General features: G+C 36.9%; 1 protein-coding gene across 1 annotated transcript in view; it reads left to right on the top strand.

Annotated features, from left to right (window-relative positions):
- The window catches only part of TENM1 (teneurin transmembrane protein 1), a 1003294-nt gene that overhangs the window by 917 nt on the left and 981731 nt on the right, over positions 1–20646 (top strand). The window contains exon 2 of the mRNA XM_080653537.1: positions 17250–17315. The gene's annotated coding sequence lies outside the window, so the exon portion shown is untranslated. The remainder of the gene's footprint in view (positions 1–17249; positions 17316–20646) is intronic.

The raw sequence follows: 20646 nt of genomic DNA, 5'->3' as shown, positions 1-20646 counted from the left end.
AAGAGACTAGGGGGCGCCTCTCTCGGGCATCTCTCCCACCTGGAGCGTCCGCCCCCGGGCTGGACCACTCGGGTCCTGCTCCTGCTGTCTCTCAGAAGATGCCTAGGGGCTAGGACACACTTTAGTACCTGTTTGCTTCTGAATTTCTCTTCGAATCTCACCCGGGGAGCCCAGGTTCGGGGAGGGGGGAGAACTTCAGGACCTCCTAACCTGCGCCATCTGGGGCCGCACCCGCAGCGTCCTCCCTATACCCCAATCTTTGTCAAAAGAGGCAGTCATTACGCAGCAGTTGCTGCCCTGGGAACCGTCGGTGTTGGCTTTAACCAGGAGCTCAGCTGCGCGGGTTTGTGCATTTTCACATTTCCTCCTGAAACGTGGTCCCGGGAATCTAGCAACGACCAGCGCACCTGCCAAGCGCCCAGTACCCTCTCGGCATGCCTGGGGAAATGTAATCTCACTCTCTTCCATGCCACTACCGGTGGATTGCCAATTCATTTTCAGGATGCTTTTTTCCTAGAGGTGGAGAAGGGGAGATTGTTGGAGTGATTTGGTGAGTGGATGTGTTTGCAGTCAGGAGTGTATTTAAACAATTCACCGAACCTAGTGCAGCCGATTGTTTACAATTGCGGAGACCGACGATCTCACTCCACTAGTAGATGCCGTCTGGACGTCTATTTCGCCACGGGGCGAGTAGGGGCGGGGACGCGGGCTGGTTTGCAGCTCGAGCTTGCCCTCGGCAGCTTGGGGCTTAACTGATCTGCATCTCTGCTACTGGCGATATGCTAATATGTGGAGAAAAATTCTACATCTCCAATATGAAGCAATTGGTTAGGAGACGTCCTGAACTTTCCAGTTTTTTTCTCCCTTGGGATGTTAATCTGGAGGTGTATTTGAGGTGACCTGAAGAAATAGAAAAAGAAGTTTCTGGTTCCACAGAAGGGAAATTAGTAGCCATTCGGTTTTAGAAACCAAAGGGAAATGAAACACCCCAGTGGACTCTAATAGGTACTGTTAGATTAGCGTTTAATTGATCGCATTTTTGATAAGGGTCATAGACAGCTTCCTTGAATTTTAGATGGTTGTTTTATGATTAAAATTAACAAACCAGGTACACTATACTGTGAGAATCAATCTGTACTCTTAACCTGTTTGGGGAAGACATTGTAAATGTCTTCTCTATTATTATCTTTCGGCTGAAATATCCTAGTTCATCTTCTTAGTCCAAAGACTTTCAATTTGGAGCATAAGTTACTCCAGTGCTGCCAAGAAAGAGCAGAGTCTAAGAAGGAAAGATTATTTTTTTTAATTAAAAAGAGATCCATGATTACCCAACATTTTGCTCCATGATTACCCAACATTGGCTTGCTTGCTCACCCCCACCCCTTGCTCTTCATATTTGCAATGTGGGGGAAAAAAGAATTTTCATAAGGCATAGCATGACCCTTAAAATAACTGGAAAACCAGAATCCCAGTTTTGCCATTTTTGTCCAAGTTCATAAGACTTTGTTTTGGTGATGTGTTGAGTAATTTACTATTGCAAAGTTGTTTTTAACGGGTATTTAAGAGCTTTCAAGTATGCCAAAGTAATGTTGGAACCTTTTATTGCTAACAAAAGAAAGTCACAAGATGCATTCGAAAAGGGGTTCATGTAATTTCTAAAATGAATCTATGCTCTAAATGTTATTTAAAAGTTTTCAGATTGTCCCCTGGAATGTTTTTTTGAAAAACAGGTGTTTCTAGAAAACAACTCTAAGAAGAAATGTTAGCATTTGCACAATAAAACTTATAGAGTCTTGTCCCTGAACAATGCCAGGCACATAGTAGAAAATGAACATTTTTTGAATACATGAATTATTTACCATTAGTTCTAGGTCCCAATTATAAATTAAGAAACGGTCATGTCACTTGACAAACTGTACATTGGGGCTGAGGGGAAGAATGCTTTGTGGAATCATTGTGCTATAAGGGTGATTAAGTGAGATTCCAAATATTCAAACCTGTATGTGAAAAAGTAAAATCAGATTATGCATAACTATCATCTCATTCAAAGGCCTAATTGGAAGTCAGAATACCCTAAAGGCCTCATTGTTTCAATTCAGCTATCATATGTGTAAATAAAGCTGACAGCCATTGTACCTTTCTGATGCCTTTAATACAAAGATTCGTGCTGAAGCAGAACAAACATTCAAGTTTATTCTGTATGGTATTACAATATTACTTTAAAATTTCAAACTGCAAAATATACTTTTGATATGTTGCCTCTGAAAACAGAAGGCTTAGTGTGGAACTTTATTTTCCATGACAGCTTTAAAAACTTGGAAGTGGTAAGAAGGGTCAATATTAATTAATATAACAATTTTTTTATTCCATTCGGTATTACAGATAGCAGTTAGAATTCATGTCATTTTTGCTTGAAGCTTGCTTTTCCCGAAAGTCCATCATTTTCAGCTTTAAGTATATTTATCAAGTGCTTGGTATAGATTATGGTTAATAAATTCCCCGAAGTTTCCAAAAGAAGCGATTTATTTATTTGTTTATTTACTTACCTACTGACCTGAGGTCAAAAGAATACCAGTACTTTGAATACTTGACTCAGTGATTAATTTTTAAAAGTGGAAACATATTTTCTTAGTACTCTCCTATTTGTTCTCTCTGTTATATACACACAAACACATACATACACTTAGAAGCAATCTCATGAGAATGCCATGCATCAGATATAAAACATGTATAATTCTATTAAAATTATATATTTAATTTCCTGTCAATTTACCCTCAAAAGTAGTAGTCTGTGCATAATTGACAAAAAAAAAAAAGAGATTTCCCATCATTTACCATTTGGAAAAAAGGTTTGAACTGGGTTACAAGCACAACAACAGGCACATTAAGTGATGAAGAATATCGTAAGGGATTGTTTTTAGCAATTCTGATCAATAGCATATATCCATAGCTGGAAAAATAGCTGCTGCTAATTAGAATAAAATTAAAAGGAATCAAATTTCAGAACTGTTCACATATACAATAACTACTTTAAATCATATGCATATTCTGAGTATTCAATCAGAATCTCTTTTAAATGGAGCTTACTATTATTTTCCCTTCCCCTAAAAGGTGAAACATTCTGAAATCTGGATTAATAATGTATTATTTCTACTCCTTTTTGTTTTCCATTGACTTTTTTAGAACTGAGAAAGTAAATATCAAATAGAACCAGCTAGCTTGATCAAGTGAATGCTATAAAAGGTTTCACACAGTTTTTGATTATTACTAACAACCCTGAAGGTCCAACCATAAGTGTCTCTTCAGTATGTAGTATTCTACTCTGACAGTTTATATGATGTATAGAGTTTTTGTAGTTTGCTAGATGTACTGTGGTACAATTTAACCAGACCAACACATTTTCTTACATTTGGAACCCATGAAAAAGGGCTGAGGAAATTAGACTATGATGCCATAAACTGAAAATTATTATATAATAAATATTTATATATAATTGCACTGCTAACATTTCTATAGTCAAAGCAAACTGGTTTTAATTGGAAATAGTGAATATTTTCACAGTTGATGTTGGATCCCTAATATTTTGAAAATAATAATTTAGACTCTGATAAATAAAGCTTTTTAAGTTATTATATAACATCAGGACTCATTTGTAGACCTGGAATTATAATCTTGGATGATTTACAACTTAAAAAAAATTCTGAATTTTACTTCCTGTCCAAGCCTCCACTTTAGGTAAACAATAGCATATGGTGAAACATGCATATATGCCAACTAACCACTACCTCTTGGATGATGTTAGCAATGTGATGTAATGATTTTGAAATATTGGGTTCTCCATCCCCATCCTACTCTAACTGTATGCGTGGAGACATTAATTGGGAAATGGACACAAGAAAATGTGTTAAATAATCTCTTTTTGTATCAGTGGATCACCCTCTGTGAAGCTCATACCTGGAGCCTTAATATCATTGTTTATGGTAGGTATATGCCAAGATTAATATGTTTTTTCTGGGTAGTTATGACAGATCTCTATGGCTGTATCTAGGTGATGCCCAAATATGTGAGTGAAAAGTTCCGTCAACCATCCAGCTGTTTGGGTTGATGCAAACAAACATCTGGTTGGTTGAGAGAATTTTTTACTTAGTCTCTGGATGTTTTGGAATCATTTAACAGGCTGACGAATTTTAATACCTCTGTCAAAAAAAGAAAGAAAAAATAAAATGGAACACTTTAAAACATGCAGAGTATCTTAAACACTCTTGGTTTACTATAAAATACCGAATGAACTAAATGTCATCCTGAATCTACGGCTTTGTATGATATGTATAAGGGATGTTGCTCATATCCCTCAGCAGTTACAGAAACAAAAACACACTGGCCTTTTCAACAATCCAGGAAATTAAGAACTTTAACTTCAATTCTGCCTCCCCCCTTCTCCCCCGGTACTTATTCATCGGTTGAAAGAAATCAACTTAAAGAGTTTGATATGTTGGCTTCTTACAATTTCCTGCACCTCATTTTCTACCGATTCTTCTACTGCCATGGAAACTAGACGGGACAGACAGCTGCGAGTCACTAATTCAGGATGGGAACCTGCTTGTTAATTTAATTTCATGCCAGCCTGTTGGTCCCTGAAAGTAACTGTAAAAGGCTGGGGAATTGAATTTGCAAGCAACAAATGATTAAGCAGAACAAAAATCAGTACCATCTTTGTCATTTTCCTGAGAATTTTACTGCAACCCTCTTTGTCCCTACTCAAGCAGTTCTTTTAAAAATAATCACAGAAATAGAGGTTTGATTTGTGCATTCCTATTGGTATTTATATATGCTACAGAGCATTTTTGTTCTATGAGGATATTCATAGCTGTAAATAGTTTCATAATAGCTATGTCATTGAAAAAATATATTCTTTCATATTATGATTCCGTAGACTTTGAGGAAGCCTAGTTAGTGATCACAATAAAGTATAAATGATGTTTGAATTTTCTGGTAGGATTGGTTATTTTTCCTTTTCAGACATAAAAATAATTGTATTAAACTACATATGCCCCACATTTTTGTTGCAGAGACCAAATGGATTTGAATATATTTCTTTAAAATCTGTAAGACACTCATTTTACTTGTCACCATAAAGCATACTGATTGTTTTAATTTCAATTGACTAAAGTTGTCAGTTGATAAGTAGTTGATAATGAGGAAATTGCCTTTTAATGTTTCTCATATTCGGTTCTAACTTTTTATTTTTTATTTATTTGATTTTAGAGAGAGGAAGGGGGAGAGATGGGGAGAGAGAGAATGTGTGTGTGTGAGAGAAAGAGAGAGAGAGAGAGAGAGAGAGAGAGATTGCTATTGCTGTGAGAGAGAAACATAGATTGGTTGCCTCCTGTATATGCCCTGACCAGGGATGGAACCCGAAACCTGAGTATGTGCCCTGACCTGAAATTGAACCTGCCACCTTTTAGTGTAGGGGCCCATGCTGCAACCAACTGAGCCACACCAACAAGGGCTGTTTTAACATTTTTGTGGCTGATTAAACCTTACAAAATGGAATTTTGGAATTACAAGCTGAATTGCAGTCAATGTTAAACCCTTTGTAATATTATCAGCTATGGATCTCAAGAAACTAATATTTTTTTCTGTAAATTTATAGTTGTGTACAAATTTCTATATTATGGCTAAGAAAGAGTGATTCCCAGAAAGGATTTTAGTCACCAGATATTTTTCTATTTGAAAGTGACTAGAATTTCAAATTATAAATATCCCAGATGGAATTATTAAAGATAGAATGAAGTAGTGATTTAAAGGTTTAAGAAAATTATATTTTTATTTTTACATTTTAGGGAATATTGACATCAGTATCCAGTTTTTGGGTATTCAATTGCATAAATATTTAGTTAATTGGGTTATTTTTATTACTTGAGCTATATCTATGTAGTACCAGGATATCTGAGTAAAATATGAAAGAAGTTATCAATTATTATTGTTGAACATGTAGATTTCCTAGTATCTATCTGTGTTTTATCCTCTTTGTCATGTCGATTTCCTCTAACCTTTCAGCAGATGCTTGGCATTTGGATGTACAATGAAAAAAAAAATCAGTCAGTCGTCTGCAGGTTTCCAAATACCTGATCGGTGAATTTTGACTGTTCATTCAAATGATGTTCTGGATTTATAGTCTCAGTTTTCCTTTAGAAATTACTAAATATTTATTTTTCAGTTTTTCTATTTAGATAAGTGGTGGTGTAAATATTCAGAATGCTGATGCAGATGTGTGTGTGTGGGGGGGAGGAATTAACTTTTAGTAGAATCCCTATATGGTTACATCAAAGGAAATCCATTTTCATTTTAATGTTTAGAATCACAGTTTAGTATTTTTAGCTGCCTGGATAAATGAAGGTTTTAAAAGCAGCTAAAAAAAGAAGTACATTGCTATTAGTTTGCATACTTCAGGGAAAATTTGATCACTAGTTAAGGTAAAGGAGAAAATTTCCCAGTTGTATTGTTTTGCATAATTAGTTGATTTTAAGTGTTTATATTACTTCTAATGCCTCTATCTGGTTTAGACACCTGTCAAAGAGAAGGTGCCAGATTATGGACAATTGGTTTATTAGATATTGCAATCCTGGTGTCCCAGCTGTATATAGACATTTTAAGAAAACTTTAGTTGTTCAGAGAAATTAGAAAAAGATACCGCAGATGGCCTATCTCAATAATCCAGGTTTTTTTTTCAGTTACATTTAAAATTAAATGTCCTAAGAGATGATTAATTCAGGAAAGTTATTGATAATGAACTCATCTTATGCTACACATTCTTTGCACCTATGATGATGCCTTATTAAAGGTGTCTCAATCTTGCTAATTACCACCTGTGCTTAAATATAGAGGTGTATAAATACACTAAAACCACACAGTGACTGGAAGCCTTCTAGACCTGAAATGTTCCTAGTTAACTAAGTTCCTGTCAAAATGTTTCTGATCAACATCTTAAATTTATACTGTATGCATTACCTCCCTCTTTTAAATAGTGTTTTTCTTTTTTAAAGCTGCTCTACTTAATTGCAAGCATTTGAGTGATATTGATGTGCAATCTCCTGCTCTATTAGCCCAAGAATACATTTGTGTTCATGTATGTGAGGATGGGATTTTTCTCTAAAGGAATATTTATTGAAAAGTATATGTACATTTTTGACATGGATTTGCAAGCATCATTTATGGAAACATACAAGTATATCACCTATTTGCTTATTCTGTGCCTGAAAAAAATATTTTTGTGATTTTGACTCATTATGTGTGCAGTGCTTTAAGCAATGTAGGGAGGCATTGACAGAATTACTATGCAAGTCAAATAAGAAATTCCTTTTGGAAAGATAGTATTAATTTCACTTATGAGATCTGGTAACTTCTTAAAGGAGAAGGCTATGCAGTTGATTGGCTAACTGATACCTATCGCTTAGCCTTAAAAAGATTCTTGTGCCTTGAAATACCAATAAAATCACTCTCATTTCTTCCTTCCTCACTCTCGCCCTTCCTCCCTCCCTTCCTTCATTTTTCTTTATTTCAACTGTTTCCAAGACTTGAGGTAGTATATAGGTTTATGAGAAAGGAAGCTCTGGGCCATTCACTGAAATATTGAGATTAATTAATTTTTTTCTTTTAAAATTATTTACTGATTTTAGACAGAGAGGAAAGGAAAGAGCTAGAGAAACATCAATTTGTTGTTCCACTTATTTATATATTCATTGGTTGATGCTTGTAGGTGCCCTGACCAGGGATCAAACCCACAACCTGGTATATGGGGACAGTTCTCTAACCAGCTGAGCTACCTGGCTATGACTTTTATTATTTTTCTAAATCTGACCAATTCTTTCTGTCTGTACTAGATAATCTATATATATATAAAAGCCTAAGTGACCGTTAAGATCAGTCAACCGGTCGCTATGATGCGCACTGACCACCAGGGGGCAGACGCTCAACGCAGGAGCTGCCCCCTGGTGGTCAGTGTGCTCCCACAGCCAAACTCCTGTGGTCCCTTCCCAAGGCTGGCCAGCCCTGATTAGGACTGGGCGAGAAAGCCCCAATCGGCCCTGATCACCAGACAGGCTGAGGGACCCCACCCATGCAAGAATTCGTGCAATGGGCTTCTAGTTATAAGTATAATGTGAAATATTATTCTTTATATTGTTTTTGGCTCATACATTTTTTCAATTATCTTGGGTAGGAGCTAAAATAACACACCTATTTCCTGGGTTGATTCTGTTTATTACAGATTTACTCTGTGCACATATCTATATGTTAGTGCATTTGTGATTTATCTTTCATATTTAGTCTAGTAAAATGTCCACACTTAGGTGTGATACCATTTATTTTTGGTTGTGAATCTATGAAGTGTAACAAAAGGGTGCTACATTTTTTTTCATTGTTTTGTTCTTTTCTCCTGTTTGAGATATTGCATTGATGAAACATTGGACAACTTGTGAAAATGAGGTAATTTTAATGTAAACAATTAGAATTCAGTGCAAGAGAAATATATTTAAGGGTAATTTAACATGAAATAGAGAAAATTTTAACAATATATTTCTATAAAACATGGAATAAAAGATGTTTAAGAAAATGTGTAAAGCTGTGATAGATATTTAGCAAAATCCTTGGGGCTGCTTTGTTGTTGAAAAGGCAGAAAAAGAGTCAACATTTACACAGAGCTCTGGTGCAATGAGTCTTGAAGTCTCAGGTGTTTTCCACAAAGACCCCAAGATACATGAACTGACCTCCCCCTCCCCAAAGACTTTAGTATTGCACTGTTTTGGTTATGCATCATAAAACAATCTTCATGAAGAAAAGAACTTCATCTGTTTGTTAATTCATTCATTAATTCATTCATTCACCAAAACTTTTTAAACTCCTCTGCTTACCCAGAGATAAAAAGCCATAAAAAAACAACATAACCATTTAGTGGAGGAGGCAGACATATAAACATATTCTTATCATGTAACAGATGCTCTGGAAGAAGAATATTTAGAATCCTCTGGCAGCTCAAAGGTAGGTATCTATATGTATAAAAGGCTAAGTGACCATCCAAACGTCCAACCGTCTGGTAGGTATGACACACACTGAACACCAGGGGGCAGATACTCAACGCAGGAGCTGCCGAGCTGTGGTGACTTGGCAGTGGTGGTTCTCAGGTGACGAACCCCAGAACCAGAGAGGAGGGAGCCTGATTTTGGGGTGTGTCACCCAAGAACCACCCTCTCGCAATCCAGGACCCCTCGGGGGATGTTGGAGAGCTGGTTTTGGCCCAATCCCTGCAGGCCAGGCCGAGGGACCCCACATGCTGGAGGGACCCCGCTCACTCCGCAGATGCCCTTCAAGCTGCGGTGCCACCCCATGTGTGGCCAGCCAGGAGGGACCACAAAAGGTTGGCTCCAGGGCATGTCCGGCCCATCTTGCCCAGTCCCACCCCACCGGCCACCTACTAATTAATTTCCCTTCGATGTGCACGAATCTATGCAATGGGGCACTACTGGTTTCATAAAGGGTATGTCATTTGAATTGGCTTTTAAAGAACAGTTAGGAATTTTTTTAGAGAATATGGATAACTGCATTCCACATGGCAGAAGATTATGAAAGAACGCAAGGCTAAATTAGCAATGGAGAGTACTAACCCAGAATTTTATTTCCTATCCAGTTCTGGGGAACAGAGTTCAGGGATAATGTCTTATTTTTACTTCTATGTGCCTGACACACAGAAGGTGCTTAGACCATATTTATTAAATGAATGAATGTGTTAGGGTTTTCATGCATGGGAGAGTTATACTGGAGAATGGTGGTTTTTCTAATGTTATCCAAAATTATATAATGTACTACTTTATAGCAGTCTATTGAATTAGATGAGGGTCTTTAAAGTGGGGAAGGGTGTTGGCTCACCAGCTTTGTGTGACATCTGTATGAAGAGTGGATTGAAGTGGAGTAAGTGTAGTAGCAGTTAGACATTGAGAGGCTGTGTTGAAATTGTTACCAAAGATGAGGATATGAACCAGAGGCAGTGACAGTAAAGATGGAAAGGAAGGGGAAAATTTGAGAGCCACTCATAAGTTAGCACCAGTGGGGCTTGGGGATTGATTACATATAGAGCACGAGGGAGAGATAGGAGTGACTGAGGCTTTTGGTTTGGTAAATTAGGTAATGCCATTAAGCAATATAAGGAACATAGAAGAAAAAATCCATTTTGGTGGGGATAATGAGGTCAGGTTTGGATTTATTTAATGTGAGATACCATTAAGACATCCAGATGGAGAGGATTTGTGACAGATAGAAATTACAGATCTGCAGATCAGGTCTGGAGGTAGAGATCTCTGTGTCATTAGTCAATGTAGTAGTTGAAATCATAGCAATAGGAAGGTGAGTTCACCTAGAGAGCAGAGTAAGAGAAGCAAAGATGAGATCATGAGAAATGTTGAACTTAAGAGGATGGTGAAATAAGAGGAGTCTTCAAAAGAGAGCAAGTGAGAATAAAGTCTGAGAGGTAGGAGGAAAACCAGAAAATAGTGAAATGCCTCATTAGAGGAAATAAAAATGGCCAATAAAGATGGAAAAAACTCAATCTTCAATAATCAAAATAAATGCAAATGAGAAACGATAAACACAGGGGTTATTTTTGTTTGTTTTGTAAGATCATTCTCAGTGCAATTGCTCAAGTCTCAAACCTTAGACCATTTCTTGATTACTATTTTTTCATCCAATCAATTAACAAATGTTGTTGACTGTACCTTCAAACCATATACTCTGTCTGAATCATTATCTCCTCATTTCTTCATTAATACCTTAGGCCAACCCACCATCATCTTTCACTTAGATTACCGAAATAGCCTCCTACTGATGCCCATATATATATATTTTTGCCCCATATAAATTTCTGTACAACAACCAGGGTAATTCTTTAAAATATGAATAAGATAATTAGATTCTCTCACTCTCTGCCCTCCAATAGCTGGCTTCTTATCACACTTAAAATAAAATTTTGAAGATAATTTAAAAAAATCTTTACCAGCCCTAACGAGTTTGGCTCAGTGGATAGAGCATCGGCCTGCGGACTGAAGGGTCCCAGGTTTGATTCCAGTCAAGGACATGGACCTTGGTTGCGGGCACATCCCCAGTAGGGGGTGTGCAGGAGGTGGCTGATCGATGTTTCTTTCTCATTGATGTTTCTAACTCTCTATTCCTCTCCCTTCCTCTCTGTAAAAAATCAATAAAATATATTAAAAAAATCTCTACCAGGACCTGCAGGTCCCTACATGATTTGGTTCATGACTGTTTATTGGGCCTCATGTCTTACCATTCTCCCCAACAAACCTTGCTCATAACATTGTAGCAACAATGCAATCCGTTTTGTTTCTTAAACATACCATGCATTTTGGTCTCTCTTTGCACTTGCTATTTCCTCTGCCCAAAATGAATTTTCTCCAAGATTTTTATAGGCTTACTTTTTCACTTCATTCAGGTCTTTGATCAAATATTTCTTCATCATAGAGGCCTTCCCTGGCCATCCTATGTAAGGAGTCCTATCATAAGTTTTCATTTTCTGTGCATTTAACCACTTTTTCCCCCTCATTTTATTCATCATGACCTGGCATCACACTGTACTTTTGTTTATTTATAATTTATCAACTCTACTTGCATATTAGCTCCATGAGAGCATGGACTTTGTGTGTGTTTTGTTTATTACTGTATTCCTATTGCCTAGCACAGTGCCTGCCATATATGTAGTAGGTGTTTAATAAGTGTTGGTTGAAAAAATGACTGAATAATAAGGACATGATGAAGCGTTAGTTACCATGGATTTGGCAGTTTGCAGCAAAAGCCTTAAAAATGCTCATACCATTTGACCCAGTAATTCTACTTCTGGGAATTTGTCCTAAAGAAATAATGTGAAGTACAGAAATAGCTATATTTGCAAAGATTTTCACCAAGCTTTATTTGTAATGGAGGAAAAAATGAAGGAACCTAAATGTTCAACAAGGGAATTGCTAAGTGATTTATGGTACATCTAGACAATGCAATATTTTATGGCCATTAAAGTTGATGTTTACAAATATTGTATGGTAAAAGGAAAGTGTTTATGCTATCCTATCAAGTGATAAAGCAGGATACAAAATTATATATTCCCAATGTGTAAGAAAGAAAATAAAAGACTGGAAAAAGATGCACAGAAGTTCTAAAATAATTTTCTTAGGGGTGGGTAACAGGTGATTTTTTTCCTTTATACCTTTCATGTTTTCAATAATAAATCTGTATAACTTTCATTACAGAAAAAATACATTTGCAAAACAAAGAGGACACAAAACCCCACAGAAATAAATATTACCACCTTAGAAGTGAAGTTTATGTAATAAATAACAAGGAGGATAAACCTGTTGTCCTTGAATGATGGTGCTGGAAGGAGAGGAATTTACCAGTTGTAACTGGGGCCAACTGGTTCTCTGTCTAAAGAGGTGAACATTATAAACTGATGAACAAAAATAGATACAGAGTCAGAGAAGCATCAAACAGACTGTCAAAATACAGTGGGAACGCTGAGAGGGTTGGGGGGGGGAGGTAAGAGATCAACCGAAGGACTTGTATGTATGCATGCATATAAGCATAACCAATGGATGCAAGACACTGAGGGGAGGAGGGGAGGACATGTGCAGGGGGGTAGGGGAGGCCAGGGGAAGGTCAATGGGGGAAAAAGGGAGACATATGTACTACTATTTGTAATACTTTAAAAAATAAAATAAAATTAAAAAATAAAGAGGTGTACAAACAGAAAAAAATTGAGATCTATTGACCCAATCTATTCTTGTTTTTAATTAATTTTTTTAATGTTGATATTATTGCAGGAATCCTTCTCCCTCCCCCCTTTTGCCTACCTCCACCCTCCTCTGCTTCCCTCTTCTTTGGCCTTTACCTACCAAATTATTGTCTGCGTCCATAGGGTATTCTTTAGCTATTTCCTTCAACTTCTTTATCCAGTCACCCCCCACCCATGCCCCTCCCTTTGGGGACTGGCCAGTCTGTTCCATATGTCCATGCTTCTGGTTCCATTTCCTTTGTCAGTTTATTTTTGTTCATTAGATTACATATATTAGTGAGATCATATGGTATTTGTATTTCTCTGACTGGCTTATTTCACTTAGCATAATACTCTCCAGGTCCATCCATGCTATCACAAATGGTAAGACTTCCTTCTTTTTTATAGCTGCATAGTATTCCATTGCATAAATGTACCACAGTTTTTTTTATCTACTCATCTGCTGATGGGCACTTGGGCTGTTTCCAGATCTTGGCTATGGTGAATAATGCTGCAATGAACATCAGGGTGCATATATTCTTTCTGATAGGTGTTTTGGAATTCTTAGGATATATTACCAGAAGTGGGATTGCTGGGTCAAATGGGAGTTCCATTTTTAGTTTTTTGAGGAAACTCCATACTGTTCTCCACAGTGGCTGCACCAGTCTGCATTCCCTCCAGCAGTGCACAAGGGTTCCCTTTACTCCACGTCCTTGCCAACACTTGTTTGTTGATTTGTTCATGATAGCCATTCTGACAGGTATGAGGTGATACCTCATTGTAGTTTTTATTTGCATCTCTCTGAATCCAATCTACTCTTCACTCACTGGCAAGCCTAAGAGGGCTGAGTTTATTCTGTCAGGATTTGAACATGTTCAAGGGAGATTAGGTAAGTTAAGTCTTTTTCATATTGCTGTGGAACGCACTAGCAATTTGTTTCATGTAAAACAGAAGTGATTGCTCACTATATTCCTTCATGTCATGTAGTAAAAACAATTAAGTGAAGTTAGACTATAGATTACTTGGCTATTCAGCCACAGTCATCTCTAATGGAAAAGGAGAAAAATAGCATTGACAAGTTTTGGCAGGTCTCATCATTAGAAATGCCCATATTGCCAGGAAAAAAAAAAAAGCTGAAGCTTTTTAAATGTGAACCTAGAAGTTCTTTAGGCCCTGAGGAAGATAGTGACAATACAGAATGTTATAGCATTAATTGTCTGAGAGCACTGATCATTGTAATGGGGAAACTGTCTCTATTAACACAATTATTTTCTACAAGGTCTTTGAGTAAATGTCCCATTAGAAAAATAACATTAGAGGTTTCAAAGTGTGTGTAGCAATATACTCATTAGTAAAACAAAGTGACCTATATAAATCCCAAAGACCGTTGAAAATAATAGTGTTAATATAGGTGTTATAGTTATAATCCTATCTAATAAAAGGGTAATATGCAAATTAACCATCACTCCATCGCAAAATGGCAGTGGCCATAGCCACAAGATGGCAGCGCCCAGTCCTCTCAGCCCCGCTGGAGTTCCCTAGTCCTGGGGGGTGGCTGCTGAAAGCGGGCAGCATGAGCGGCCTGGCAGAACGCTTGCTTCATCGCCCTGGCGATGAGGCAAGCATTCCGTGCCCAGCCATGGATGGGCCTCTGGGCCACGGAGAACCTCTGAGCAGTGGGCATGGAGCGGCCAGGCTCCGCAGAGAGCTACTGGTGCATGGATTCATGCGCAGGGCTACTAGTTAGTATATAATTGAGTAATTATTGAAGAGCACATAAAAACATGCCATTTTGTAATCAAATAGAAATTATACTTTTAAAATCCATCTGAGATATTTATATACATATTTATGCATATTCACATATATGTATATATTTTTTGAACCAGACTTCTAGACCCTTCTTCCACTCCTCCAATTTATGCATCTCATCTCCATAGCCAAGCTCAGATGATAGTTTCATTTTAGGAAGCTGAGAACTGAAGGATGTAGAATATTATTCTCTATGTAGGACCAAACAAGAGGCAATAGGACTAATGAAAGTCTGGGTCTCTTAATGAGCTGTTCAGGTTTGGATTTAGGACTTTGCTTGCAGGCTCCAGCCTATCTCCAAAACCAATAGTTAGTTCTGTGAGATGCATTTCTAACATGCGTGGCTTCTGCTGATTTTACCTCTAGTATGCATTATTTGGTTGCATTCGATGATGGTTCTGTCAGACAATCTAACTTTTTTTTCTTCAATGGTAGCTAGCCCACATGCAGTATTAAGACAGCCAACAGTTTCTCTTTTGGAAATGAATTCTCGAGTCAAATAGAGGTAAAAGGTGAGGGAAGTGGTACACATTTCAAACTGGTAAATGATGGCAAGTAACCTGGGGGATCTTATGTAGATCAATGTATGAACTGGCCTTCTCTAACATAAATGGGAGATACCCTCTTAATGGCTTCAGTCTGAAGGCAGTTGAGAAGCGAGCAGAGAAGAGCTATGCTATTTTAAAGTCCTTTTGCTTCCAAGTCCTCTGTGTATCTCACCAAGGCAAAATGCTGCATATAGGGCAGTTTATTTTTTATAGCATTGTTTGCTAGCCTCTTTACAGAATCAGACTGATTGATATGAAGCCAGTTTCTACAGACTTACTCTGGTATATGTGGTCAAAGAGCCAGAAGTATTTTTTGTAGTTTAGACCTAAGTACTTTCTGAAATGTTTTCCCTTGAGAGATTCTAACTTAGTCCTATTATGGAACCACTTGAACACTTGAGCAGAACTCTGGCTTTTGTGAGAAACATTAACAGTGATGAAAATGCACATTGGGAATTAGATTGCAACTAATCAAGAGTACCACTTCAGTCTATTATGAATGATTTATATATAGCTTATTGGATATGGAGATCATTAGTAATAATATAATACTCTATTGTCATTACAAGGTCACCTTGGTGATCTTTGTCAAAGGTGACAACACTGTTATTGACCTACTTTAAAAAATTTATTTAGATATTACTGTGTCTTTTGACTTACTGTGGATAAATTTAAAAAATATATTTTCATTGATTTCAGAGAGGAAAAGAGAGGGAGAGAGAGATAGAAACATAAATGATGAGAGAGAATCATCAATTGGCTGCCTCCTGCACCCACACTGGGGATTGAGCCCACAACTCTGGCATGTGCCCTGATAGGGAATCAAACCGTGACCTCCTGTTTCATAGGTTAACACTCAACCATTGAGCCACGGCAGCTGGGCCTATGGGTACATTTTAAATTGATGCCTTTACTATTGAGATTTTGCCTCAGATATTCAGAAAAATAGGTTTTGAGATTACTTGATTGATAAATTGCGGCCATAAAGTTAATTAAGTGCCAATCATAATATATTATAATGTTAGTTTTTGTTTTCCTTTATTTTTTCCACTTTAATTTACCATACTGCCTTTTCTAAAATGGGTTTTTGAAGAATTTAAAACATACAGCTTTTTAAATATATGGGTAATACATGTTCATTATAGAAAAATTAGAAAATACCAATACACAGAAAGAAGAGAATGATATATTTTGCATATATATTTTTTCTAAGCAAGACTCATACTCTAATTACTTTTTCATTTATCAATATATTGTTAACATATTTCTATGTCAACAATATATATCAATACACACATACCACACACATATTTAAAACTATATATATGACACTATACAAATCAGAGAAGTATATCTCTCAAGTTGAGTAATTAGTGGGGATCATTATAAAGCACAGTTCCTGACCTATTGTCCAGTACCAAGGGTGGCATATGGAGGCATATATTTAATTTTGTAACTGTTAAATAAAGGAAGTAATGTGGGACATTAGAAACATGACTGAACCAAAAGTAAGGAGACATAGATTCTAGTTCTGGCTCTACCACTATTCATGTATGTGTCTTTGTGTAAGCCATTTAATCTCTCTAGGCCTCAATCTCCTAATCTTTTAGGAGAGTTCTTTTGAGGATTAAATGAAATGTGTATATGAACTGTAAAAGACTATCTTAATATAACGAATTAAAATTACTATAAATTGTTTACATTGTTGAAAACTTCCTGACAATGTGGACTTTTCATCTCAAAATGAGCAGAATATTTAGCGAAAATAAGCTGGGAGAATCTTTGTGGGTGACAATTCCACAGTCTTGTAGGTATGCTCATCTATAATTAAGAAATTCTCTATTAGCAACATAGTTAATATAATTGTTTGCAGTTTCAAGCAGACTTTTTAAGAAACTGATCCTTCTATTCCTTGTGAATTATAAAATGAAGTCATATATTCACAACCCCCATGCCCACTCCCACCCCCACCCCACATGTGTCTCTTCCTTTCCCTCATAAGTACTGTTTTGGACTTGCTTGTACATATGTTTGAAGGATAATTTGGCCTAATTTGTTTACAGGAATTACAAGGGTGACCTTTATTCAGCTGTCTCCTTTTTGATTCTCATATTTCTGGATCTATCAAGGTAAGTGCATTCTACAATGAAATTTACTTTGGGAATTGAACACATAGCTATATAATGTGAAAAGAATGGAATGTTCCACTGATATATTTTGTTATATTTATTGAGTGCCAAGTAAATGAAATTGCATTGTTTTAAAATTTAAAAAACTTATTTGGATATTGTATAGATAAGCTTGTGTCTATACGCCATACTTGTTAGTCTTTGCAAAACCAATTATGGAGGCTGTGCTATGTATTTGAATGATTATGTGACCTTTTCCACATACAGCTACTCCTTGACTAATAGGGATATCTGCAGGGTACAAGGGAACAGTAATAGCCAATGATGATGTTTGTAAAACCTTTTAGTAGTTCTCATTGGCTGCAAAATAAACATGGCATTTCTTTTTATCAATGGCAAAAATATTACCATTCAGATAATTGTATTGACAAAATAAATATTTGCCTCCTGAAATTAATATTTTAAATTTTTAGGAAAGTCTGAAGTAAAATATCTTTATTGCCATGATATTGCATTCATTTATTGATCCATAAACTCGGTAAATATTTATTGAGCAACTACTGAGTGCTGTATCTTTTGGTAAATGTGCCAGTGTAGACAGAATTAACCTGAAATATTGAGAAAGTGATTGCTTCTATATTCAGCCCTATGTTAGATAGAATATGTGAGAAAATGTGGCAAGATGGAGGGAGACTTTCAGACTACAGTTGACCCTTGAACAATGAGGGGTGGTTAGGCCCCCCAATCCCCTGCATACTGTCAAAATTCTGCATATAAATCTTGATACACCAAACTTAAAATGAGTAGGACTTAAGTCAGAGCCCTGTGGTAGTGACCCTAAGGAGACTAGTTTTATTAGATATACTATTTCTTTTTCTTTCAAGTTTACATTTCATTGAACATGATCCAAAATTAATTGAGGTTGATTTGGGAAAAATGGTCTCATTTTAATCATTTGTATTGCCTCTGGGACACTGTTGGGCAAAACTGTATGTCCCATAAGACAAAAATTATGATAATTAGAATAAATTTTTCCTATTGTCTTGTTTCCATTATTGAATTTTTACAACTTGAACTTTGGATGATGTTTTGTACTGTGCAATGAAATTTATTAAGAGTATACATAAGTGCCTGGCCGGTGTTGCTTGGTGGTTGAGCGTCAACCTATGAACCAGGAGGTCACTGCTTAGATTCCTGGTCAGGGCACATGCCTGGGTTGCGGGCTTGATTCCTAGTAGGGGGCATGTAGAAGGCAGCTGATCAATGATTCTCTCTCATCATTGATGTTTCTCTCTTCCTCTCCCTTCCCCTCTGAAATCAATAAAAATATATTAAAAATAAGAGTCTACAAAATAAGTAAAATTTCAGTAAACCATAAAAAATTCTGCATATAACTTTTTTCATTTTTTATTCTTTATTGATTAAAGTATTACATATATGTCCTTATCCCCCCATCCCCTCCCCAGCTTGTGCCCTCACCGCCCCCGCCCCAGTGTTTGTGTCCATTGGTTATGCTTATATGCATGCATACAAGGCCTTTGGTTGATCTCTCCCCTTCCCCCCCACCCGCCCCTGCCTTCCCTCTGAGGTTTGATGGTCTGATCGATGCTTCTCTGTCTCTGGATCTGTTTTTGTTCATCAGTTTATATTCGACTCCCCCCAAACTTAACCAAAGTCTGCCTTCACATCTGTGAATTCAACTGACCCAGAGAGAAAACTGTTTTCTCCAAGTGGCTGGGACTCCAAGGTTTGGAAACTGCTGTTTGGAATGCGAAAACCGTTTTTCCATCTGCGATTGGTTGAATCTGCAGATGTGAAACCGAAACCAGATTAAAATCTTGTCACCTGAAGGACTTCCCTCATTGGTCTTCATTCTAATTAAAGGTCTTGGTCAATGTGAATTAGTAAGTACGGAATACAAAGCATTGATATCCCCCTTTCCCAGCCCCTTCAATTCCTTGATACCTGTATCTGGCAGTGCTACACATAATTATTCAAATAAGAGTTTTAATCCCAATTTACAAAAAAGTCAAAAGGCTGATCTGAATTTTTAGAATCACTTGATACTTTCTCTAAGTATGTTAAATGATAGAATTACATAAAAAATGAAATCCTTAAAATCTTGGAATTTGCATTGCCCTTCAAAAAATACAGTACAAGTACAAATACATTAAAGATTTTTTTTAAAAAGTGGGTTCCAGTTAATTGAGATTAGTCCATAATGGGAATTTAAATTGGATTTGTCAGTTTTAACTTTGCCATTCTTCTAGAGGTACTGCCTTTAAGGGAATACCATTGCCAAGAAATTCAGATCACTATAGGAAAAAAATGTGTAAGATCAGAAAATAAAATGACAGATTAAAAAAGACACTTACTGAGGAAGGAAGTTGAGATTTTTGCATATTGTATCATTTGTGAAAATAATTTTCTTAACTTGGGAATTGTGACTCTGCCAGCTCTGTAATATGAAGTTGAAAGGTATTGTTTTTTTTTTTTCATACTAAGAAGGTTAAATTTATGAAAGATGATTACCTTCCTAACATAATGTGAATGAATAGATCAGAATGGAGGATAAATGCTTAAGAGGCCAAAAGGATGCACACTTTTGAATATACTTGGCTCCAAATATTTAAAAGGTCCAGAGAGGTCCATGCTTTTCCTCCCTTAGAGAGACAACATGGTATAGTAGAAAAGTCCTGGATTGTGAATCAGTAAACCTGGGCTCTACTCCCAGTCTTAACACAAGGGATATGGTCCTCCTTAGGCAACTTCTCCACACTGAGCCTTGGTTTACTTATTCTATAATACAAACTTCGGGACGGATAGCTACAACTGTTTTCCTGCTCACTCTTTAATTTTTAGAAAATTAAGGAATAAGTTGTAACACACACACACACACACACACACACACACACACACACACACACCAGTTGTTAAAAAGATTGCTGCTTAAGTGGCTTTGTTGCTTTGGTAATAGGACATTTATTTATTTATTTTTAAATATATTTTTTTTGATTTCAGAGAGGGATGGAGAGGGAGAGATAGAAACATCAATGATGAGAGAGGACCATTGATTGGCTGCCTCCTGCATGCCCCACACTGGGGATCGAGCCTGCAACCTGGGCATGTGCCCTGACTGGGAATTGAACTGTGACCTCTTGGTTCACAGGTCGATGCTCAACCACTGAACCATGCCAGCTGGGTGACATTTACTTATTTTTTATCTTAAAGCAACTGTGTATTATAACACGACTACCACCACCACCTCCATCCCCCATCCACACCAGTATTGGCATTACACTAAATAGATTCGAGTAGAAGTTTAGTTAAT

Source organism: Plecotus auritus, assembly GCF_963455305.1.
Source record: "Plecotus auritus genome assembly, chromosome: X".
NCBI classification, from domain to species: Eukaryota; Metazoa; Chordata; class Mammalia; order Chiroptera; family Vespertilionidae; genus Plecotus; species Plecotus auritus.
The sequence above is the reverse complement of the archived record's forward strand: the minus strand, read 5'-3'. Positions and strand labels throughout refer to the sequence as shown.